This window comes from Lolium rigidum, chromosome 7 (genome assembly GCF_022539505.1).
Source record: "Lolium rigidum isolate FL_2022 chromosome 7, APGP_CSIRO_Lrig_0.1, whole genome shotgun sequence".
NCBI lineage: Eukaryota > Viridiplantae > Streptophyta > Magnoliopsida > Poales > Poaceae > Lolium > Lolium rigidum.
The window spans coordinates 21,502,897-21,529,196 of NC_061514.1; positions in this window are offsets into that span (position 1 = coordinate 21,502,897).

The following is a 26,300-nucleotide window of genomic DNA, read 5'->3' on the forward strand; positions in this document are numbered from 1 at the left end:
GTCTGCTTCTCACGATCTGAGCCAGCTGCAGGGGTTGAGCTCTGGAGGTTCGTCGGAGTGGCATACTTAGCTAGCCACGTCTGCTTCTCAAGTTCTGATCCGGAAGCTCCTCCTGCTGTTCCGGAAGTCCCTGCCGTTGTAGTCTGGTTCGCGAGTGCCCAGCTATTGCAGTCTGGCACGTATGTGCACGTGTACCCGTGAGGGATCTCCTTGGGCGCCTCATACAAGAACTGGTAATCACTAGGGTCACCTCCGATCTTGTGGACGACGAATGCCGGTGAACTCGGCACCTCTGGTGCTGCCAACGCGAACGGCAGCGGTGGTCGGGACTGGAGTGGTATCTCTCCTTGGTGCGTCCCTAGAGCAGGTCCTGACGGAGAGTACTGATGCCTCATGATTTCCTGGATCACCCGAAGGGCGACACGCTCCAACGTGTTCACCAGATTCTCAGAATGGCGGTATAGCGAATGCGCTACCATGAAATTAATCTCCGACGCGAGAGACCCGGTGCGTTCTTCGAAGGGGTAGACGAGGTCCACTCCATCGAGCGCGCCTTCGGGCGTGAACCCTTTCCACCGATGCCGTGTGAGCGGGTCCTGCGGAAAGAGCCGATGAGGTCGGCTTCGAGGATAGCTTTGACCTCGTCATACTTCTTCTTGAGCTCCTCGGTCGGATCCTCGTACGTGGTCGGAGTACCTTCCGCCATCTCAGATGTAGATGGCGATGCAGTTGCTGTCGAAGACTGTCCCACCGGGCGTGCCAGAATGTGTTGGCGTCAGAAACCCACCGGCGAGTAGCGACGGGCAACACGTAGAGCCGGGAACAACTCAGAGCTGCGGCTGGCCCTGGTCCCTCGAGCGACGGCCCGCAAAGCCTCTGGTACACACGTCCCGATGCTAGTGCAAGGGCGTGCCACCTGATCTATACCTGATCAGGAAGGTGATGGATTTGCTTCGCTTAGTTTCCTGCATGGAATACACGTAAACATTAAATACGAGCCTCGATCGGCTCTCGGGTTGTCACGTGAATCGGCTCAAGGAGCCGATCCACCCATGGTTCGTATGAGGTCTACGATCACATGGTGGTCCTGCTTGATCGATATATAGCTAAAACAACCTACGACGATTTAGGGTTTTCACCGCATAATCGGAACATCCTACGCGTGATTGAGCCTGGCAGCCACGCACGGTGATAATAAACCAACCCTATACAAGGCCTAAAAACCAACATGAAGTTGATCCCCGGAACATCTTATCTAGGGCTAGCAAACTACACCCTACGTGCCACTTGGATCCTTCAACCCGTTTGCAAGGCCTAACTATGCGAGATATTAAACTAATCCTTGAAGAACAAGGAGCAATCATAACGAGATCGGATCTACTAAATAATGATCAAGCAAGGTGCCGCCCTTACACCTAAGATAGGTGTAAGGGCGGCTAGACGTCTAAGGGTTGCATAGACAAAAGCATGTGACACGATGAAACAATGCTAACCCTAACACATCTATGATAACTACGTCGCTCGCCATCAACAAGGCTTCAGCACGAGCAACGCATGAACAACGAATAAACGTGTACTGCCTAGATCGCAAGATGCGATCTAGGCAGCATGATGCTTACCCGGAAGAAACCCTCGAAACAAAAGGGTTGGCGATGCGCCTAGATTGGTTTGTGATGAACGTGATTGTTGTCTTTCTCAATAACCCTAGATACATATTTATAGTCCGTAGACTTTCTAACGTGGGAATAATCCCAACCGTGCACGAGCCAAACTCTAACTAACCGACACGTATCCTACTAGGTTTACAGATACAAGGGCAAACTAGCCCAAACTTCGTGTACAAGGCCGCTTCATGTATATCTTCCATGTATATTCTTCAAGCCCAATCTTGATCGCGGCCCACCTCTGATCCGGTCAAATTCTGGTGATAACAAGATGGTGGGTTTGGGGTAGAGGAGTTGCTTCTTTTCTATCTTGTGTGTCACTGGCGGGAGGGTCCTGAGTGGCCAAAGAAAGATCACCGGAGGACACGTACACTGTTCGGCCTGATACATTGACAGCTGAAATTTGGCAAACGGATAGATTTAGTCCATGCTGTTGAATATATTTGTACGTGTATATTGTGTACTCGGCCCACCTTCTAGTTCCTTGTATAGTTGAGGTAGAGGCCCGCATCATGTAACCATATTATACGTGTCAAGGTGCACCGATCAATGTATTCCGCTTGCACCTAAAACCTAGTCTTCTACATGGTATCAGTTTCCTCCCACATTTCCTAAACCTAGCCACCGCCTCCGCCACGCTCTCCCCTGCGCCGCCGCCCCCTCGAGCCTTCTCCGCCGCCGTCGTGCTCCTCCTAGCGCCGCCGCCTCCCCTCGAGCCGCCGCCCCCGCTGCGTGCTACTCCACCCCGACGCCGCCATGCAGTCCCCGGCCTCCTCCCTCTCCTCCGGCAGCAACCCCTTCGCCGGCCCGGACATGGCCCTCATCCGTGACCTCAACATCGCCGACCTCGTCCCGGTGACCCTCAGCCAGACCACCGCGTCCTACTCTCCCTGGAAGCGGTACTTCTCCCTCGTGTTTCGCGAGTTTCTCCTTCACAGCCACGTAGACGGCTCCCTGGACTCTCGTCTCATGGTCAACGACGAGGAGTGGATTATCATCGACACCACCATCATCTGTTGGTTCTACCTCACCATCTCCACCGACCTCTTCCACACGGTGGTGGCCGACGAGGACGACGCCCGCGCTGTTTGGACCAAGCTCAACGGTCTCTTCACCGACAACAAGCTTTAGCGCAAGGTTCTTCTTCACGACGAGTTCTACGGGTGCCACCAGCTCGACTCCTCCATCGATGACTATTGCATGCGCCTCAAAAAGATTACCGACAAGCTCCGCGATCTCGGCGAGCCCATCGGCGACGAGCTGCTCATCACCACCTTCACCGCCGGCCTACACGAGGACTACAGGAACGCCGCCTCCAACCTCACCCTCCTCTCGGACCCGACCTTCCCCAAGGTCGTAGCGTACCTCAAGCTCGAGGAGCGCTGGCTGCAGATGGTGCGGGCTCGCGCGACGCACACCGTCCTCACCATCGGCACCGCGCCGGCCCGGCGCCCCTCGTCCTCCGCCTGGCTTCCCACACCCGCTGGCCTACCAGTAGGCGCCTCCACCACCACCACCGGCCCAACCCTCCAACAACAACAACCGTCGCCGCGAGGGTCGTCGCCGCGGGCGCCAGCAACAGCAGCAACAGCCTCAGGCGCAGCAGCCTCCGGGAGGCGTTGCCCATTGATGTCTACGGGTGTTTCTATTCTTGTAGACAGTGTTGGGCCTCCAAGAGCAGAGGTTTGTAGAACAGCAGCAAGTTTCCCTTAAGTGGATCACCCAAGGTTTATCGATCTCAGGGAGGAAGAGGTCAAAGATATCCCTCTCATGCAACCCCTGCAACCACAAAGCAAGAAGTCTCTTGTGTCCCCAACACACCTAATAGGTGCACTAGTTCGGCGAAGAGATAGTGAAATACAGGTGGTATGAATAAGTATGAGCGAGTAGTAACGGCGCCGAGAAAAGTGCTTGCTGGCGTGTAGTTGATGGTAGTAATATTGCAGGCGGTAGAAACGCGAGTAAAACGAGTAAACAAGCAGCGATAGCGATATTTGCGAACAAGGCCTAGGGATTATACTTTCACTAGTGGACACTCTCAACATTGATCACATAATAGAATAAATAGATAGATGCTAGACTCTACACTCTCTTGTTGGATGATGAACACCACTAACTGTGTAGGATTACACGAACCCTCATTGCCGGAGTTAACAAGCTCCACAATATTCGATGTTCATGTTTAAATAACCTTAGAGTGCATGACAGATCAACATAACCAAACCAAGTACTAACATAGCATGCACACTGTCACCTTCACGCTACGAAAGGAGGCATAGATCACATAAATACCATCATAGCAATAGTTAACTTCGTAATCTACAAGAGATCACAATCATAGCCTACGCCAAGTACTAACACGATGCACACCATTGTCACCATTACACCGTGCGGGAGGAATAAACTACTTTAATAACATCACTAGAGTAGCACACGAGATATATTTTGATACAAAGCACATTGCAATCATAAAGAGATATAAATAAGCACTTCACTATGCCATTCATAACGGTGAATAAGTATTACGTGAAATATAGCCTAAGAGACCCACACGGTGCACACCTTTGTCACCTTTACACACGTGGGACAAGGAGTCTCCGGAGATCACATAAGTAAAACCCACTTGACTAGCATAATGACATCTAGATTACAAGCATCATCATATGAATCTCAATCATGTAAGGCAGCTCATGAGATTATTGTATTGAAGTACATAGGAGAGAGATTAAGCACATAGCTACCGGTATAGCCCCGAGCCTCGATGTAGAACTACTCTCTCCTCATGGGAGACAGCAGCGTTGATGAAGATGGCGGTGGTGTCGATGGAGAAGCCTTCCGGGGGCACTTCCCCGTCCCGGCGGCGTGCCGGAACAGAGACTCTTGTCCCCCAGATCTTGGCTTCGCGATGGCGGCGGCTCTGGAAGGTTTCTCGTACCGTGGCTTTTCCGTATCGAAGTTTTAGGTCGAGGACCTTGATGGCGTGTATTTCACACGTTCGTTGGGCAACCCCAAGAGGAAGGTATGATGCGCACAGCAGCAAGTTTTCCCTCAGAAAGAAACCAAGGTTTATCGAACCAGGAGGAGCCAAGAAGCACGTTGAAGGTTGATGGCGGCGGGATGTAGTGCGGCGCAACACCGGAGATTCGGCGCCAACGTGGAACCTGCACAACACAACCAAGCTACTTTGCCCCAACGAAACGAGTGAGGTTGTCAATCTCACCGGCTTGCTGTAACAAAGGATTAACCGTATTGTGTGGAAGATGATTGTTTGCGAGAGAAAACGATAAAACAAGTATTGCGAGTAGATTGTATTTCGGTAAAGAGAATTGGACCGGGGTCCACAGTTCACTAGAGGTGTCTCTCCCATAAGACGAACAGCATGTTGGGTGAACAAATTACAGTTGGGCAATTGACAAATAAAGAGACCATGCACATACATATCATGATGAGTATAGTGAGATTTAATTGGGCATTACGACAAAGTACATAGACCGCCATCCAACTGCATCTATGCCTAAAAAGTCCACCTTCAGGTTATCATCCGAACCCCCTCCAGTATTAAGTTGCAAAACAACGGACAATTGCATTAAGTATGGTGCGTAATGTAATCAACAACTACATCCTTAGACATAGCATCAATGTTTTATCCCTAGTGGCAACAGCACAACACAACCTTAGGGGTTTCGGTCACTCCCCCAGGTGTCAATGCAGGCATGAACCCACTATCGAGCATAAGTACTCCCTCTTGGAGTTAAAAGCATCTACTTGGCCAGAGCATCTACTAATAACGGAGAGCATGCAAGATCATAAACAACACATAAGCATAACTTTGATAATCAACATAACAAGTATTCTCTATTCATCGGATCCCAACAAACGCAACATATAGAATTACATATAGATGATCTTGATCATGATAGGCAGCTCACAAGATCCGACAATGATAGCACAATGGGGAGAAGACAACCATCTAGCTACTGCTATGGACCCATAGTCCGGGGGTAGACTACTCACTCATCACTCCGGAGGCGACCATGGCGGTGTAGAGTCCTCCGGGAGATGAATCCCCTCTCCGGCGGGGTGCCGGAGGCGATCTCCGAGGATCCCCGAGATGGGATCGGCGGCGACGGCGTCTCGGTAATGTTTTCCGTATCGTGGCTCTCGGTGCGGGGGTTTCGTCACGGAGGCTATTTGTAGGCGGAAGGGCAGGTCAGAGGCGGCACGGGGGCCCAAACCACGGGCCGGCGCGGCCGGGGGTGGGGCCGCGCCGCCCTAGGGTTTGGCCACCCGTGGCCCCTCTTCGTCTCTCCTTCGGACTTACGGAAGCTTCGTGAGAAAATAGGCCTCCGGGCTTTAATTTCGTCCAATTCCGAGAATATTTCTTTACTAGGATTTACGAAACCAAAAACGAGACAACGACAGTCGGCACTTCGGCATCTTGTTAATAGGTTAGTTCCGGAAAATGCACGAATATGATATAAAGTGTGCATAAAACATGTAGATAACATCAATAATGTGGCATGGAACACAAGAAATTATCGATACGTTGGAGACGTATCAGCATCCCTAAGCTTAGTTCCGCTCGTCCCGAGCGGGTAAAACGATAACAAAGATAATTTACGGAGTGACATGCCATCATAAACTTGATCATACTATTTGTAAAGCATATGTAGAGAATGCAGCGATCAAAACAATGTGTATGTCATGAGTAAACAACTGAATCATAAAGCAAAGACTTTTCATGAATAGCATTTCAAGACAAGCATCAATAAGTCTTGCATAAGAGTTAACTCATAAAGCAATAATTCAAAGTAAAGGTATTGAAGCAACACAAAAGAAGATTAAGTTTCAGCGGTTGCTTTCAACTTGTAACACGTATATCTCATGGATATTGTCAACATAGAGTAATATAATAAGTGCAATAAGCAAGTATGTAAGAATCAATGCACAGTTCACACAAGTGTTTGCTTCTTGAGGTGGAGAGAAATAGGTGAACTGACTCAACATTGAAAGTAAAAGAATGGTCCTCATAGAGGAAAAGCATCGATTGCTATATTTGTGCTAGAGCTTTGATTTTTGAAAACATGAAACAATTTTGTCAACGGTAGTAATAAAGCATATGCATCATGTAAATTATATCTTATAAGTTGCAAGCCTCATGCATAGTGTACTAATAGTGCTCGCACCTTGTCCTAATTAGCTTGGACTACCTGGATTATCACCGCAATACATATGCTTTAACCAAGTATCACAAAGGGGTACCTCTATGCCGCTTTGTACAAAGGTCTAAGGAGAAAGCTCGCATTTGGATTTCTCGCTTTTGATTATTCTCAACTTAGACATCCATACCGGGACAACATAGACAACGAGATAATGGACTCCTCTTTTAATGCTTTAAGCATTCAACAACAATTAATTCTTTTCTCATTAGAGATTTGAGGATGTTTGTCCAAAACTGAAACTTCCACCATGGAACATGGCTTTAGTTAGCGGCCCAATGTTCTTCTCTCACAATATGCATGCTCAAACCATTCAACTCGGTGTAGATCGCCCTTACTTCAGACAAGACGAACATGCATAGCAACTCACATGAAATTCAACAATGAGTTGATGGCGTTCCCCGATAAACATGGTTATCGCACAACAAGCAACTTAATAAGAGATAAAGTGCATAATTACATATTCAATACCACAATAGTTTTTAAGCTATTTGTCCCATGAGCTATATATTGCAAAGGTGAATGATGGAATTTTAAAGGTAGCACTCAAGCAATTTACTTTGGAATGGCGGGAAAATACCATGTAGTATAGGTAGGTATGGTGGACACAAATGGCATAGTGGTTGGCTCAAGTATTTTGGATGCATGAGAAGTATTCCCTCTCGATACAAGGTTTAGGCTAGCAAGGTTGTTTGAGGCAAACACAAGGATGAACTAGTACAGCAAAACTCACATAAAAGACATATTGAAAGCATTATAATACTCTATACCGTCTTCCTTGTTGTTCAAACTCAAAACTAGAAATTATCTAGACCTTAGAGAAACCAAATGTGCAAACCAAATTTTAGCATGCTCTATGTATTTCTTCATTAATGGGTGCAAAGCATATGATGCAAGAGCTTAAACATGAGCACAACAATTGCCAAGTATCACATTACCCAAAACATTTATAGCAATTACTACATGTATCATTTCCAATTCCAACCATATAACAATTTAACGAAGGAGAAACTTCGCCATGAATACTATGAGTAGAAACCAAGGACATATTTGTCCATAAGCTACAGCGGAGTGTGTATCTCTCCCATAAAGTGAATGCTAGGATCCATTTTATTCAAACAAAACAAAAACAAAAACAAAACGACGCTCCAAGAAAAAGCACATAAGATGTGGCCGAATAAAAATATAGTTTCGGGGGAGGAACACTGATAATTTGTTGATGAAGAAGGGGATGCCTTGGGCATCCCCAAGCTTAGACGCTTGAGTCTTCTTGATATATGCAGGGGTGAACCACCGGGTGCATCCCCAAGCTTAGAGCTTTCACTCTCCTTGATCATGTTGCATCATACTCCTCTCTTGACCCTTGAAAACTTCCTCCACACCAAACTCGAAACAACTCATTAGAGGGTTAGTGCACAATATAAATTGACATATTCAGAGGTGACACAATCATTCTTAACACTTCTGGACATTGCATAATGCTACTGGACATTAGTGGATCAAAGAAATTCATCCAACATAGCGAAAGAGGCAATGCGAAATAAAAGGCAGAATCTGTCAAAACAGAACAGTTCATATTGACGAATTTTAAAATGGCACCAGACTTGCTCAAATGAAAATGCTCAAATTGAATGAAAGTTGCGTACGTATCTGAGGATCATGCACGTAAATTGGCATAATTTTCTGAGCTTCCTGCAGGGCAGTGGGCTCAGATTCGTGACAGCAAAGAAATCTGGAACTGCGCAGTAATCCAAATCTAGTACTTACTTTTCTATCAACGGCTTAACTTGGCACAACAAAACTCAAAACTAAGATAAGGAGAGGTTGCTACAGTAGTAAATAACTTCCGAGACACAAATATAAAACAAAGTACTGTAGCAAAATAACACATGGGTTATCTCCCAAGAAGTTCTTTCTTTTTAGCCATTAAGATGGGCTCAGCAGTTTTAATGATGCACTCGCAAGAAATAGTAGTTGAAGCAAAAGAGAGCATCAAGAGGCAAATTCAAAACACATTTAAGTCTAACATGCTTCCTATGCATAGGAATCTTGTAAATAAACAAGTTCATGAAGAGCAAAGTAACAAGCATAGGAAGATAAAACAAGTGTAGCATCAAAAATTTCAGCACATAGAGAGGCATTTTAGTAACATGAAAATTTCTACAACCATATTTTCCTCTCTCATAATAACTTTCAGTAACATCATGAGCAAACTCAACAATATAACTATCACATAAAGCATTCTTATCATGAGTCTCATGCATAAAATTATTACTCTCCACATAGGCATAATCAATTTTATTAGTTGTAGTGGGAGCAAATTCAACAAAGTAGCTATCATTATTATTCTCATCAAGTGTAGGAGGCATAGTATAATCACAATAAAATTTACTCTCCATAGTAGGTGGCACAAAAAGACTACTATCATTATCATCATCAGAAATAGGAGGCAAAGTATCATCAAAGAAAATTTTCTCATCAATGCTTGGGGGACTAAAAAGATCATGAAAACCAGCTTCCCCAAGCTTAGAACTTTCTATATCATTATCAACAATGGTGTTCAAAGCGTTCATACTAATATTACCACCAGCATGCAAATAAGATTTTATAGGTTTTTTAATTTTCGCATCAAACAATCCATGTTTTAAATCAGGAAATAGAATAAGAAGCTCATTGTTGTCCATTATGCCAAACTAGTGTAAACAAAAACATGCATGATATTAAGTAAAGTAAAACAAGTAACTAATTTTTTTGTGTTTTGATATAATGCAGCAAACAAAGTAGTAAATAAAATAAAGCAAGACAAAAACAAAGTAAAGAGATTGAGAAGTGGAGACTCCCCTTGCAGCGTGTCTTGATCTCCCCGGCAACGGCGCCAGAAAAAGAGCTTGATGGCGTATATTTCACACGTTCGTTGGGCAACCCCAAGAGGAAGGTATGATGCGCACAGCAGCAAGTTTTCCCTCAGAAAGAAACCAAGGTTTATCGAACCAGGAGGAGCCAAGAAGCACGTTGAAGGTTGATGGCGGCGGGATGTAGTGCGGCGCAACACCGGAGATTCCGGCGCCAACGTGGAACCTGCACAACACAACCAAGCTACTTTGCCCCAACGAAACAGTGAGGTTGTCAATCTCACCTGACTTCTTTGTAACAAAGGATTAACCGTATTGTGTGGAAGATGATTGTTTGCGGAGAAAACGGTAAAACAAGTATTGCGATAGATTGTATTTCGGTAAAGAGAATTGGACCGGGGTCCACGAGTTCACTAGAGGTGTCTCTCCCATAAGACGAACGGCATGTTGGGTGAACAAATTACAGTTGGGCAATTGACAAATAAAGAGAGCATGACCATGCACATACATATCATGATGAGTATAGTGAGATTTAATTGGGCATTACGACAAAGTACATAGACCGCCATCCAAGCTGCATCTATGCCTAAAAAGTCCACCTTCGAGGTTATCATCCGAACCCCCTCCGGTATTAAGTTGCAAAACAACGAGACAATTGCATTAAGTATGGTGCGTAATGTAATCAACAACTACATCCTTAGACATAGCATCAATGTTTTATCCCTAGTGGCAACAGCACAACACAACCTTAGGGGTTTCTGTCACTCCCCGAGTGTCAATGCGGGCATGAACCCACTATCGAGCATAAGTACTCCCTCTTGGAGTTAAAAGCATCTACTTGGCCAGAGCATCTACTAATAACGGAGAGCATGCAAGATCATAAACAACACATAAGCATAACTTTGATAATCAACATAACAAGTATTCTCTATTCATCGGATCCCAACAAACGCAACATATAGAATTACATATAGATGATCTTGATCATGATAGGCAGCTCACAAGATCCGACAATGATAGCACAATGGGGAGAAGACAACCATCTAGCTACTTGCTATGGACCCATAGTCCAGGGGTAGACTACTCACTCATCACTCCGGAGGCGACCATGGCGGTGTAGAGTCCTCCGGGAGATGAATCCCCTCTCCGGCGGGGTGCGGGAGGCGATCTCCGGGATCCCCGAGATGGGATCGGCGGCGACGGCGTCTCGGTAATGTTTTCCGTATCGTGGCTCTCGGTGCGGGGGTTTCGTCACGGAGGCTATTTGTAGGCGGAAGGGCAGGTCAAGAGGCGGCACGGGGGCCCAAACCACGAGGCGGCGCGGCCGGGGGTGGGGCCGCGCCGCCCTAGGGTTTGGCCACCCTGTGGCCCCTCTTCGTCTCTCCTTCGGACTTCGGAAGCTTCGTGAGAAAATAGGCCTCCGGGCTTTAATTTCGTCCAATTCCGAGAATATTTCTTTACTAGGATTTCTGAAACCAAAAACAGCGAAAACGACAAGCGGCACTTCGGCATCTTGTTAATAGGTTAGTTCCAGAAAATGCACGAATATGATATAAAGTGTGCATAAAACATGTAGATAACATCAATAATGTGGCATGGAACACAAGAAATTATCGATACGTTGGAGACGTATCAGACCTTTATATAGGCGAAGATGCGGCGTCAGAGGGTCGAAGAGGCGGTGAGAGGGTAAGGCGGCGCGGCCAGGGCCTCGGTCGCGCCGGCCTACCTCCTGGGCCCACCAGGGCTCCCCTCTGGCGACTCTCGGGTGTTCTGGAAGCTTCGTGGAAAAATAGGATGCTGGGCGTTGATTTCGTCCGATTCCGAGAATATTTCCTTACTAGGATTTCTGAAACCAAAAACAGCAGAAAACGAGGAGCCGGCCCTTCGGCATCTCGTCAATAGGTTAGTTCCGGAAAACGCATAAATATGATATAAAATATGCATAAAACATGTAGATATCATCAATAATGTGGCATGGAACATAAGAAATTATCGATACGTCGGAGACGTATCAGCATCCCCAAGCTTAGTTTCTGCTCGTCCCGAGCATGTAAACGATAACAAAGATAATTTCTGGAGTGACATGCCATCATAACATTGATCATACTATTGTAAACACATGTAATGAATGCAGCGATCAAAACAATGGTAAATGACATCAGTAAACAAATGAATCATATAGCAAAGACTTTTCATGAATAGTACTTTCAAGACAAGCATCAATAAGTCTTGCATAAGAGTTAACTCATAAAGAAATAATTCAAAGTAATTGAAGCAACACAAAGGAAGATTAAGTTTCAGCGGTTGCTTTCAACTCATAACATATATATCTCATAGATAGTTGTCAATGTAAAGTAATATAACAAGTGCAATATGCAAGTATGTAGGAATCAATGCATAGTTCACACAAGTGTTTGCTTCTTGAGGTGGAGAGAAATAGGTGAACTGACTCAACATAAAAATAAAAGAATGGCCCTTCGCAGAGGGAAGCATCGATTGATATATTTGTGCTAGAGCTTTGGTTTTGAAAACATAAAGAGAGCATAAAAGTAAAGTTTTGAGAGGTGTTTGTTGTTGTCAACGAATGGTAGTGGGCACTCTAACCCCCTTGCCAGACAAACCTTCAAAGAGCGGCTCCCATTTTATTTTATTTTTGTGTGGCACTCCTTCCAACCTTTCTTTCACAAACCATGGCTAACCGAATCCTCGGGTGCCTACCAACAATCTCATACCATGAAGGAGTGCATTTTTATTTTAGTTTTATTATGATGACACTCCTCCCCACCTTTGCTTTCTCAAGCCATGGCTAACCGAATCCTTCGGGTGCCGTCCAACAATCACATACCATGGAGGAGTGTCTATTTTTGTTAATTAATTTGGGACTGGGAATCCCATTGCCGGCTCTTTTTGCAAAATTATTGGATAAGCGGATGAAGCCACTAGTCCATTGGTGAAAGTTGCCCAACAAGAATGAAAGATAAACACCACATACTTCCTCATGAGCTATAAAACATTGACACAAATCAGAGGTAATAAATTTTGAATTGTTTAAAGGTAGCACTCAAGCAATTTACTTTGAAATGGCGGAGAAATACCATGTAGTAGGTAGGTATGGTGGACACAAATGGCATAGTGGTTGGCTCAAGGATTTTGGATGCATGAGAAGTATTCCCTCTCGATACAAGGTTTAGGCTAGCAAGGCTTATTTGAAACAAACACAAGGATGAACCGGTGCAGCAAAACTCACATAAAAAACATATTGTAAACATTATAAGACTCTACACCGTCTTCCTTGTTGTTTCAAACTCAATACTAGAAATTATCTAGACCTTAGAGAGACCAATTATGCAAACCAAATTTTAGCAAGCTCTATGTATTTCTTCATTAATAGGTGCAAAGTATATGATGCAAGAGCTTAAACATGAGCACAACAATTGCCAAGTATCAAATTATTCAAGACATCATACCAATTACTACATGTAGCATTTCCCGTTTCCAACCATATAACAATTTAACGAAGAAGATTCAACCTTCGCCATGAACACTATGAGTAAAGCCTAAGGACATATTTGTCCATATGCAACAGCGGAGCGTGTCTCGTTCCCACACAAGCATTTATTCAAACAAAAACAAAAACAAAAACAAACAGACGCTCCAAGCAAAGTACATAAGATGTGGCCGAATAAAAATATAGTTTCAAGAGAAGGAACCTGATAATTTGTCGATGAAGAAGGGGATGCCTTGGGCATCCCCAAGCTTAGATGCTTGAGTCTTCTTGAAATATGCAGGGATAAACCACCGGGGCATCCCCAAGCTTAGACTTTTCGCTCTTCTTGATCATAGTATATCATCCTCCTCTCTTGACCCTTGAAAACTTCCTTCACACCAAACTCGAAACAACTCATTAGAGGGTTAGTGCATAATCAAAATGCACGTATTCAGAGGTGACACAATCATTCTTAACACTTCTGGATATTGCCCAAAGCTACTGGAAGTTAATGGAACAAAGAAATCCATCCCACATAGCAAAAGAGGCAATGCGAAATAAAAGGCAGAATCTGTCAAAACAGAACAGTCCGTAAAGACGAATTTTATTGAGGCACCAGACTTGCTCAAATGAAAATGCTCAAATTGAATGAAAGTTGCGTACATATCTGAGGATAACTCATGTAAATTGGCATAATTTTCTGAGTTACCTACAGAGAATTTTGCCCAGATTCGTGACAGCAAAGAAATCTGTTTCTGCGCAGTAATCCAAATCTAGTATGAACCTTACTATCAAAGACTTTACTTGGCACAACAATGCACAAAACTAAGATAAGGATAGGTTGCTACAGTAGTAACAACTTCCAAGACACAAATATAAAACAAAATTACTGTAGTAAATTAAACACATGGGTTATCTCCCAAGAAGTTCTTTCTTTATAGCCATTAAGATGGGCTCAATAGTTTTAATGATGCACTCGCAAGAAATAGTATTTGAAGCAAAAGAGAGCATCAAGAGGCAAATTCAAAACAAATTTAAGCCTAACATGCTTCCTATGAAAAGGAATCTTGTAAATAAACAAGTTCATGAAGAGCAAAGTAACAAGCATAGGAAGATAGAACAAGTTTAGCTTCAAAAATTTCAGCACATAGAGAGGTGTTTTAGTAACATGAAAATTTCTACAACCATATTTTCCTCTCTCATAATAATATCCGAGTAGCATCATGAGCAAACTCAACAATATAACTATCAAATGAAACATTCTTATCATGAGTCTCATGCATAAAATTATTACTCTCCACATAAGCATAGTTAATTTTATTAGTTGTAGTGGGAGCAAATTCAACAAAGTAGCTATCATCAAATATAGGAGGCATATTGTAATCATAATCAAATTTATCCTCCATAACAGGCGGCAACAAAAGACTACTATCATTATAATCATCATAAATAGGAGGTAAAGTATCATCAAAGTAAATTTCCTCCTCAATGCTTGGGGGACTAAAAATATCATGCTCATCAAAACCAGCTTCCCCAAGCTTAGAATTTTTCATAGCATAAGCAACAATAGTGTTCAAAGCATTCATATTAATAACATTCCCATTAGCTTGCATATAAAGTTCCATGAGTTTTTTAATTCTCTCTTCAAACACATCATGTCCTAATTCAAGATAAAGTTCATAAAGATCTCAAATATTTTTGTTGTTTTCCATTATGCCTAACTAGTGTAAACAAGAAACAAAAAGATGCAATTGCAGGATCTAAAGGAAATAGCTTCGAGCACAAACAGAATGGCGCCAGAAAAGTACTTTACCTGCAACCGGAGTATGAGTGCCTTTTACCTTTCCTCCCCGGCAACGGCGCCAGAAAAGTGCTTGACGCGTAGTTGACGAGGGAGGAAATGGTGTAGCTTTCCTTCGTTCCCCGGCAACGGCGCCAGAAAAGTGCTTGATGTCTACGGGTGCTTCTATTCTTGTAGACAGTGTTGGGCCTCCAAGAGCAGAGGTTTGTAGAACAGCAGCAAATTTCCCTTAAGTGGATCACCCAAGGTTTATCGATCTCAGGGAGGAAGAGGTCAAAGATATCCCTCTCATGCAACCCTGCAACCACAAAGCAAGAAGTCTCTTGTGTCCCCAACACACCTAATAGGTGCACTAGTTCGGCGAAGAGATAGTGAAATACAGGTGGTATGAATAATTATGAGCAGTAGTAACGGCGCCAGAAAAGTGCTTGCTGGTGTGTAGTTGATGGTGGTAATATTGCAGGCAGTAAAAACGCAGTAAAACAGTAAACAAGCAGCGATAGCAGTATTTGCGAACAAGGCCTAGGGATTATACTTTCACTAGTGGACACTCTCAACATTGATCACATAATAGAATAAATAGATAGATGCTAGACTCTACACTCTCTTGTTGGATGATGAACACCACTAACTGTGTAGGATTACACGAACCCTCAATGCCGGAGTTAACAAGCTCCACAATATTCGATATTCATGTTTAAATAACCTTAGAGTGCATGACAGATCAACATAACCAAACCAAGTACTAACATAGCATGCACACTGTCACCTTCACGCTACGAAAGGAGGCATAGATCACATCAATACCATCATAGCAATAGTTAACTTCGTAATCTACAAGAGATCACAATCATAGCCTACGCCAATTACTAACACGATGCACACACTGTCACCATTACACCGTGCAGGAGGAATAAACTACTTTAATAACATCACTAGAGTAGCACACAGATATATTGTGATACAAAGCACATTACAATCATAAAGAGATATAAATAAGCACTTCACTATGCCATTCATAACAGTGAATAAGTATTGTGTGAAATATAACCTAAGAGAACCACACGGTGCACACACTGTCACCTTTACACACGTGGGACAAAGAGTCTCCGGAGATCACATAAGTAAAACCCACTTGACTAGCATAATGACATCTAGATTACAAGCATCATCATATGAATCTCAATCATGTAAGGCAGCTCATGAGATTATTGTATTGAAGTACATAGGAGAGAGATTAACCACATAGCTACCGGTATAGCCCCGAGCCTCGATGTAGAACTACTCTCTCCTCATGGGAGACAGCGAGCGTTGATGAAGATGGCGGTGGTGTCGATGGAGAAGCCTTCCGGGGGCACTTCCCCGTCCCGGCGGCGTGCCGGAACAGAGACTCTTGTCCCCCAGATCTTGGCTTCGCGATGGCGGCGGCTCTGGAAGGTTTCTCGTACCGTGGCTTTTCCGTATCGAAGTTTTAGGTCGAGGACCTTTATATAGGCGAAGATGCGGCGTCAGAGGGTCGAAGAGGCGGTGAGAGGGTAAGGCGGCGCGGCCAGGGCCTCGGTCGCGCCGGCCTACCTCCTGGGCCCACCGAGGCTCCCCTGCGGCGACTCTCGGGTGTTCCGGAAGCTTCGTGGAAAAATAGGATGCTTGGGCGTTGATTTCGTCCGATTCCGAGAATATTTCCTTACTAGGATTTCTGAAACCAAAAACAGCGAGAAAACGAGAGCTGGCCCTTCGGCATCTCGTCAATAGGTTAGTTCCGGAAAACGCATAAATATGACATAAAATATGCATAAAACATGTAGATATCATCAATAATGTGGCATGGAACATAAGAAATTATCGATACGTCGGAGACGTATCACCCATCCACAGCAGCAGCAGCAGCTCTTCCAGCCGGCCCCGTGGTACGCCGGGCAGAATCCCTGGACCGGCGTCGTGCATACCTACTCCATGCCGGTCCCGCGCACCCGCCCCTGGTGTCCTTGGCCCGCGGCCACCCTCCCACCAGGCATTTTTCGCGGCGCCGCAGCAGTACATGCAGCCCTACGGGCCCTACTCCCACCCCGTCACCACTTCCACTCGCATCACCGTCGGAGACGGCTCCTCTCTCCCTGTCACTCATATAGGCCATGCATCTTTTCCATCTACGTCCACTCCACTTTCTTTATGTAATATCTTAGTATCACCTAACCTCATCAAAAATCTTATCTCTGTTAAACAATTTACACGTGATAATCCTGTGACTATTGAGTTTGACTTGTTTGGTTTCTCTGTCAAGGATTCCCGAACCCGGATGGTGCTCCACCGATGTGACTGCCCCGGCGACCTCTACCCAGTGCACTCCTCGCCCTCCACATCCGCCGCCCCCGTCGCGCTCGCCACCGGTGTGGACCTTTGGCATGCTCGCTTGGGTCATCCCAACCCCGTCACCCTTCGTCACATTTTTAGGAGTTTTTCTTTCACGTGTAATAAGATCGCTGATCACTCTTATCATGCGTGTCGTCTTGGCAAACATACTAAACTTTCTTTTCGGGCTTCTTCTCATGTTGCTTCCTATCCTTTTGAGTTAATCCATAAGTAATAGAGGCTATATTTATTATCTTATCATTCTTGATGATTTCTCAACGTGTGCGAATCCGTCCGTTTAGAACAAGCTGCTGGAGCATGCGCTGCCAATCCTCCGGTCGGCGCAGACCGTTTCGGACAAGCCAAAAGAGATGTGTTATCCGGTTGAAGATGCATTCAGGACTCGGGACACGTACGTCCCCGATTTCCTCCACCCAAAAATCGCAGCCCGTCACGTCCGCGATCGCCTCGGCTGCATCTGACGGCAGGAGACAGGGTGTCGTGTGCCGTCCAGGACGCTCGAACACGACCGGCGCCAGCGACGCAGCCTTTGTTTAATCCGAGCTCCACACTTTGATGTGCTGCTGAAAAGAGAAGACGAGGCAGGAAAAACTCGCCGGCTTTATCCAGCCACCCACATGCATCTTCTCCTCCTCCCTCACTCCTGTAAAGCGTAGTATGTTGCTCTGGTTAAACATGCGAGGCACTGATGACTAGCGATTATACTAACATGACTGTCCGTTTATTGTATTCAGATGATAACCTGGAAATTTGAGAAAGTGAGAAACTACATTATTGATCTGATGTGGGGACTGCGGCGATCGTATCTGCTATAGTAGTACCTGGCCATGCTACCAAAGCGATCGATCCTCGAAGGACCAGCACAGCAGCGCGGTTATCGTTTAGTAGTAATAGGATTTAGCAATTGCTCCTTTCAACTAATTTGAGGACATTCCTAGCAAGAGTATCTAAGTAGAGGCGGCAGCATAGTTGAAGTTTAAAGTTCATCTTTTAGGGTGAAAATCCAAAATCTAGCCTTAATTGGTTATGTCTAGCAATAATCTTAGTGAAGCCATTATTTTAAGAGCAAAGACTATCTTCAGGGTGAAAACCTGAGATCTTTGATCGGGCGACGACGTGGTTCTTTTTGAAGGCGTCGCTTTTGCATAGCCTGGAGTTCAGGTGTTGCCTTGGTGGTGATTGTATTGTTGCTGTCAGGGCTGAAACACCGTAGCGGGACTTTTTGTTTTCTTAGTTTTCTTTTTCCTTTTTTCGGTTGTGTGCATCCGTACTCCATTAGGGTGTTGCGTTGTTGCAGATGCTAGGTATAATTGGTATCTCTTGATATTAATATATTCCTCTTATCGATTTGTTTAGGAACATTAAATGTTCAAATTCAAATTCATGTAAAAAGAGGCTAAATTTAGATAAGCGGGTCGAATCCCATTGTTGATATGTTTGGGCCAAGAGAAATGGTGTCTGAAATTACTCCATTTATCCGCGGTACGGATTGTCATCAACACCTATATACCTCTAGTAAGTTGCATGCTAGGATTATTCGCTTCATAATATACATTACGACGTTTGTAAAAAACCCTCATATAATGAAGTTTTGCTGGTTAGCTTCCGTGGTTTTTTTTCTCTCTTTGTTGGAGTTTTTTCTTCACATTAAAATCTTATGTTTCATGCATGTGTTCTTGTTCGTTTTTCATTATTTACTTATCGTGTTTATAACAAAACTAGCACGCCATTACTTGTAAAATTGAAATCCCGGGTCAAGAAGATGTGAAATTGACAACAACATTCGTTAAACGAGTTGAATCTTGGGTGAATTTTAGATTTTTTTTTGATAAACGAAAAATACTCATATAAGGAAGATACCAATTACACCTAGCCTCTACAACAACATCATACTCTAGTGGTTGTAGGGATGCATATAGCTGAAAAAAGAAGAAGAATCTAAAAAGGAAAAGTCCCGCTATAGTGTTCTTATCCTTACAGAAGAAGCACAAACACCACCGTGACAACACATGAAGTCTAAGTTCTCTAAGAGTGAGATCTCAAAAATAAACAGTGCACAAGCGTCATCGTCGCCCGATCATAAATCTTAGGTTTCACCATAAAAAAGCCTCGCTCTTGAAATAATGTCTTCAACAAGGCCATTAGCGGACACAACCAGCCAAGTTCATGCCTTGGATTTTTACCTTGTAATGTAGGACATTGAACTTCTCATGTGCTGACGCCACCACTCGCATGCTGCTGCTATGAAGCCTAAAAAACAAAATAAGTTCACCATGGATGCAACGCCTCGAACCACCAGCACTAGTACCCAAAACTCAGGTTTCATGTTATTCTCTGTCTTTGACTTCGCCATAAAACCGAAAAAATGGGTCTCAGGATGGCAACAAATAGCAGAGTTTCGCGCCGCTTCCTCCTGAAACCAAACGACCATGAACAACAATTTTAGATACAAATTCAGCTTATATTTGGATAGCACTGATAGGAAATACTTTATCATGAACACCAAGTTTAGCCAGACATACATACCAACAGCTGGGGCTTGGCCCAATATGCTACTAGTAGTATCTCAAGGGCAGCAGAAAATGCACGTCAACATCTGGATCGACAGGCCAAATCACATAATCTGTGACTCCATGGACGTCGACCCATGACCTCCACGAGGATATGCATGCATGACGATGTGTGGTCAAAGAAGATCGTTGTCAATCAGTAGGCCTAATGTTGCGTCGAACTTCACTTTCGTGTGCGTTTCAAAGATCCCCATTATCACGAAAGCGGCCGCTTATTTTGTCCGGGCAGGGCTGCTCACCCTCCATCATCAGTGGTAATCCAGGTAGCCAGGTGATTGTATACTGGGAGACATGTGTTTTCTACCAACCTACGTCTCTGTTAGCACTAGCTTTCGGAGACTGTCAAAGTCTTGGTTCACATTTGATTTACAAAAGTGTTTGATTAATCTAGTCTAAAAGCACTTGCGCCCACGTGGCGACAACAATATTTTTAGAGTGTTAGTGGAGCGTAACTTCCTTTTCCCTCAGCCGCCATCATCAGCTTTTCTGGCTCTGCTCATCACTGACAGTAGAGTAGTAGGAAAGTCACTACTGACACTTAATTGCATCGTTAACAGCATCATTAGGTTACCATCAAACAGGTTCTAAATCTTTCGCAGCGAAAGGTTAGGCTCCTAGGTCCCATTTCGGTTGCAGAAGCGCTTTGGAGAGCTTGTACCCAAAAAGAATAACGCTATTTTTATTCTTAATAGTAAGCTATAGCATATTTTAAATGCTCAAGTTAAATTTTAGTATTTTTCTCACTATGGTGCTATTATTTTCCAACCTATTGGCACAAAGGTACGAGTTTTTCTCCTTAGGGAAGAAGTTGTTTCGTTGGTTGTCGTGCTGATGAAATGTAATCAGATGATTCATGTTCTAAATCGAAAGTTGACATGCATCGCTAATGCCTAATGAATAACTTATGCTATATTGTTGGGATGTTGATGTTAGGCTTATATACAAGGAGAACTATTTTTGTATATGGTTAGGCATGTACTCCTTAATCTTTGGGTTATATTTGTACACGGAGAAATAGTATTATTTTGGCATTGTTGGACTATATTTTTTATGAATGATGGAATCCTTAATCTTTGGGTTATATTTGTTATTATTCTTCAAAACTTAATTCTAGTATAGCAACTATTTCTCTTAGCACACTATTCTTAACATCGGATGGTACAATTGCTATCTGCCAAACTCTTGCAAAGTTATTCATAAACACCTTTATGAATTGTATGTATTGGTAGCAGTCCCTACTACAAGACTATATAATCCATGGCTCCCTGTAGGTAGTTTGCAAATGGATTGGATGGGTACTTGATTTTTTTCATATCTTTTATCATATTTTTTGGGGATTCGATTTGAAGTTGATAATAGTCGGATGCAGATATTAAATTGCGGATATTGAGCGGACTCGGATCGAAAGCGGATAATTGAAAAAATACACACATAAAATTAGAAGTTTTATTCATTTAGGTAAAAAGGTCAGCGGAAAATGTGGAACACTAGACTATAGCTAAGACGGTACAATTGTTCGTAGAACCGAGTAGCTTGCACATTGACTTCAGGCTAGTTCAAAACCAGCCTGGCAGGTTTAAAAGTGAGCAATAATAATGCAAATGTGCAATACTAGTAATAGCATGACATCACGAGACGAGGTAGCCTCTAGGCATTTGAGATTGGGAAATTCTAATCCGTATTTCTCTTTGAGGATTTTGGATAATTCGCAAAAAATGTCGGATAATCCATTTTTTTTTAATATTATCAATATCATATCTACAACGGTATCCGACAGATACCAATACCCACATTCGCATTCATATAGTATGTGGAATTCATCAAAATGCAAACTGTATCCTTAAAACGATACATATTTGAAGTGGAAAATATTCGTGCCATCTACATCTCTACCCGTAGGCCAATGTTCAGGCTTCGGCCAGTAACCGCATGATTTGACTGACATGTCGTTGTCATGCTTTGGGGTTGGACCGGAGCTACCGAAAACATGAAAGGCTGCCAAAAATAAACCCGTACGACTCACCCTATCCTAAGAGTGGAAACGGGTCAGATGCAGATTGAATATTGCCCTTTTCCATCAGTGGTGGAGCTTGCGAGAAATGATGAGGCGGGAAGGGGGGAGTCTAATTTTTCTTCTTCCAAGCTGCTCCCAAACAAGGTTCCTTCATAGTTTGCTAAAAATCTGGGGGGGGGGGGGCGGTAGCCCCCTGGCTTACACTAAGCTACGCCCCTGCTTTCCATATCCTTTTTCATATTTCCAAAATGAATACGTGTGTGAATATGGATGTCGTCGAATGCAGAGCGGATGTTGCTCGAATACGGATGCGGATGAGATGCAGTTTTTATTCAGAATGGATACAAATAACGAAATAATAGAATCGTACCGAGTCAAGTGTATAATGATATAATACACAGTAGTTTCAAGTGTTTGTCATATGAAAAAAACATTTGAGGACTTTGTTAGTATATTGGGCCAACACCGCTTCTCAGACATGAGAAGAAGAGCCTTGATCTACCGAAGAGTGCCTCTATATCTAGTCTAGTCCAGGAATTACAGTAGTAGACCTGCGGTACCATCTACCGATCCTTATCTATCCCAAGAACTACAACCGCGGCAGCCAGTCTCACACCCACTTTGATCTATCCAAAAATTAACACTTGCATTTCTCTTTCCATAGAAGCTCACACCCTTCACTTTCCATCCAAAGCTTTGATCCATCCAAACCAAAGCCATGATTTGATCTTCTCGCCTTGATTCTTCTGGACTTCGATCGTGATAAACTTTGCAAAAATATTCGTGACGAACTATGTAGGTGGCGTTCTGGCTGTGGGTTTTGCGGTGGTCGAGTCGAGGGACGATCTGACACCACTGTACAGAGTCGGTCTTGTGGCGTTACTTCTCACCCTTCTGAAGACAGGTAGCGCGATTGTAGCATGTGGGATCGCGCTGCCCGACACTGTTCTGTTGGAGCTGATAGCCGAGGAGGCCGTGGCGAACTTCGCCATGGCAGCCGGCGGGCTGCCCGTACTCGTGGCGAGTCAGCTTGGAAACTACTCGCAGACAACATATGACCTCTTTTCCTCCCAAAACCATATCCGATTTATACTCAACAATTTTACTTAAATATGATCATTATGTTATTAAATGTTAACTACTGACAAATGTTGGTTCTCATATATTTATCATACAACCTTGGTCTGCGCATATTTTAGTCTTAACTATCGTTTTCTATTGTATCCAACCATGGTAACCACATATAATATTAAAACCTAAATTTCAATATTATACACTCCAAATGTTTATCATCACAAATATAGAAATGCACAATGTAACTCATTTCTCATGGAAAACACGTTATTAATTATATTTAGTAGGACACATTCTGTTGAACCGAACTCCAAGAAAACCCATGTAAAGCATAAAAGAGTTGACGAAGCCCTAATCATTCGAAGCATATGTAATCTTTATTACTGGTACTTATCAGAGTGTCTTTGTATATCTACTCTTACAAAGAACTTATAATTTAAAATCTAACATATATTTAAATAGATATTTTTAGAGTAGGATTTTTGGGTTTTACTTTTAACCAATAGAATATTGAATATTCAAGATCAAACGAGGTGTCAACAAGTGATTTGTCCGTGAGTTTGTTCTCTTGTCATAATTTGCATTGCTTATTATCTCAGGTGAATCTTAATTTATTTATTCATTAATTTATCGAGTTATAAATTGCTCGTGCAGGTGTCCCCCGGTGAGAGTCATTTAAAAAAAACGTGTGGCTAGTAAGACGCAAGACTACAAGACATGTCCCAAATGGGCATCCGCGACTTACACACATCGAGAACCATACAAATGGATAAAAAAAATTTAACTTCCTCTGATCCATAAAAAGTATTGAAGTTTTAGTTCAAATATTTATTATGGAACAAAGAGAGTAGTTAAATAAAAATGGATAATCGTGGAACATGAATGTTTTGCATTAGTTCATATGCGATGCACAACTCGGTTTTAGAGCATCTCCACTTGCCCCCTATAGACCCAAAACATTGAAAATGGGGCGCCGACGCGAACAAACCCTTCTAGCCGCCGTCCCCAATTTTGTTTTGGCGTCGGCGTCCCCCAACAACTCATCCAGCATCCTCAGGCCAAACCTAATCCATAGGAGGCTAGCAGAGGCGTTGGATGGACCAAATAACGCCACGGTATAGGGGTGGGGAGTGAAGATGCTCTTAGAATGAGGCCGATGTGCGGCGGTGCGGGCGGCTTGCGGGGAAGCTTAGTCTACGCTTGTAAACAGAGGTCGAGGGGTGGCCAGAGAGATTCCGGCAGGGACACAAGGCAGCTCACGGTTCCTGACGCCCTCCATAAGCTCGATCACGTCACCGACATGTGGACCCCTTCCTCACGGACTGGTGCACTGGCCAATAGGGCCTGGGCAACCTTTCCTGCCCGAAGCAAGTTTTGTTCCAACGACCGCATTACCAGCGCTATTGTTACCAGGGGTGCTTTTGGTAGCCTGCATGCCCCTTGGCTCGCATCGGCCCAGTTTTTTTTTTTTGCCTGTTTGGTTACCTAGCCGAAGCCGTGTTGTTGCACGAACCGCTTCTCAAAGCACCCTCAGGCCATGCCCTGGAGGAACGCCCGGTTCGGCCATTTCTAGCGAGCCACTCCTGTTCCGCAGAAGTGGAGAACGCGGCGTCCTCGCAGAGCCACCGCGGGAGATGGCGAGAGCTCGCGCGGGACGGCGAAATCTCGGCGGGATGAATTCGGTCACCTCGCTTGAATTTTCGCCACCATATATAGGGGCGGCTCTCTCACGGGCAAATCCAAATCCCTCATTTCCCCCCATTTCGAGCTCATCCACCGTTCCCGATCTAGCGACATGGTCGGTGATGTCTACGCACGCTTCTTTTCATGTAGACAGTGTTGGGCCTCCAAGAGCAGAGGTTTGTAGAACAGCAACAAGTTTTCCCTTAAGTGGATCACCCAAGGTTTATCGAACTCAGGGAGGAAGAGGTCAAAGATATCCCTCTCAAGCAACCCTGCAATCACGATACAAGAAGTCTCTTGTGTCCCCAACACACCTAATACACTTGTCAGATGTATAGGTGCACTAGTTCGGCGAAGAGATAGTGTGATGCAAGAAGCCTTATTTTCTTTATTATTAGGTATAGATACATTATCTATCTTTATCTTTCTTTACTATTAGGCGGTGATCGGTAGTGTTCATTGGTGTAAGAACTTTCGTATGTATAAAAAACCGTTTGGTATGGACGAGAAAAATCGGATGTTGATCGGTGGTGTCACGCTCGATCGTCCGTCCGCGCCCAAGCTAAAGAAAAACCGGTCCCGTACGTCACCCGTGCATCTGACCAAAGTTTTTTTCTTTTTGATGGTCAGCTGACCAAAGTTTTCCTGGCGATGTGGGACAAAACACCGAGTCGCGCAGGCCCTGTGCTCAACTGCCAAGATGCTCCGTGGGAGGAGAATTCTTGTTACGTATATGGTCCAACCCTCCAGTTGTAATATATGGGATAGGGAGTGCCCGGTTACCAGGTAGTGCTACAGGGTGCTCCCCTGTCCGAATTTGACTTTTTCCTAAAATAGAAAGCGGGGCCCACAGTTGATAGCGATGATTCAGGTGGAGAAGATGAAGTTCAGTCAACTCCAAGTAGCCAGCCAACTGTTGACAAACCATATCCAGGGATGATGTTTGATAGTTGGGAGCAAGCTAGAGTGCATTATAATCGGTATGCTAAGCATGTAGGTTTTTCAATAAAGTCTAGTACATCCAGAAACTCTAGCATTGATAAGGAGAAAGACAAATGTCTATTTGTTTGCAACAAAAGTGGGAAGAACCACGATATCAATAGGCTGGAAGCTCCACCAGTGAAACTAAGAAATCGTGCAATAACTGTTAAGACTGACTGCAAGGCACGTCTGCGAGTGAAAACAAGAGGCAAGAAGTGGTAACAATGTTTATAGAAGAGCACAATCATCCATGTGTCAAGAAATTTTCTTTGAAAAGGTTCTTGAGATCCCACAGGGGAATCCCAATGGAAGAAAGGGACTTCATCAGGCTACTTCACAAGGTTAACCTGTCGAATTTGGAAGAGTGATGTCTATTATGGCAGAGTTGTATGGCAAGCTTGCTAATGTTCCCTATGTGACAAAAGATGTTAGCAACTTCATGGCAACACTTGATGTGCCAGAAACTCAGCAAGACATGTCATTGTTACTTGCAGAGTTTGATAAGGTGAAAAAGGATGATCCGCGAGTTCTTCTCCAAGATAGATGTTGATCATGATCACCGAGTTCGGCGGATTTTCCGGG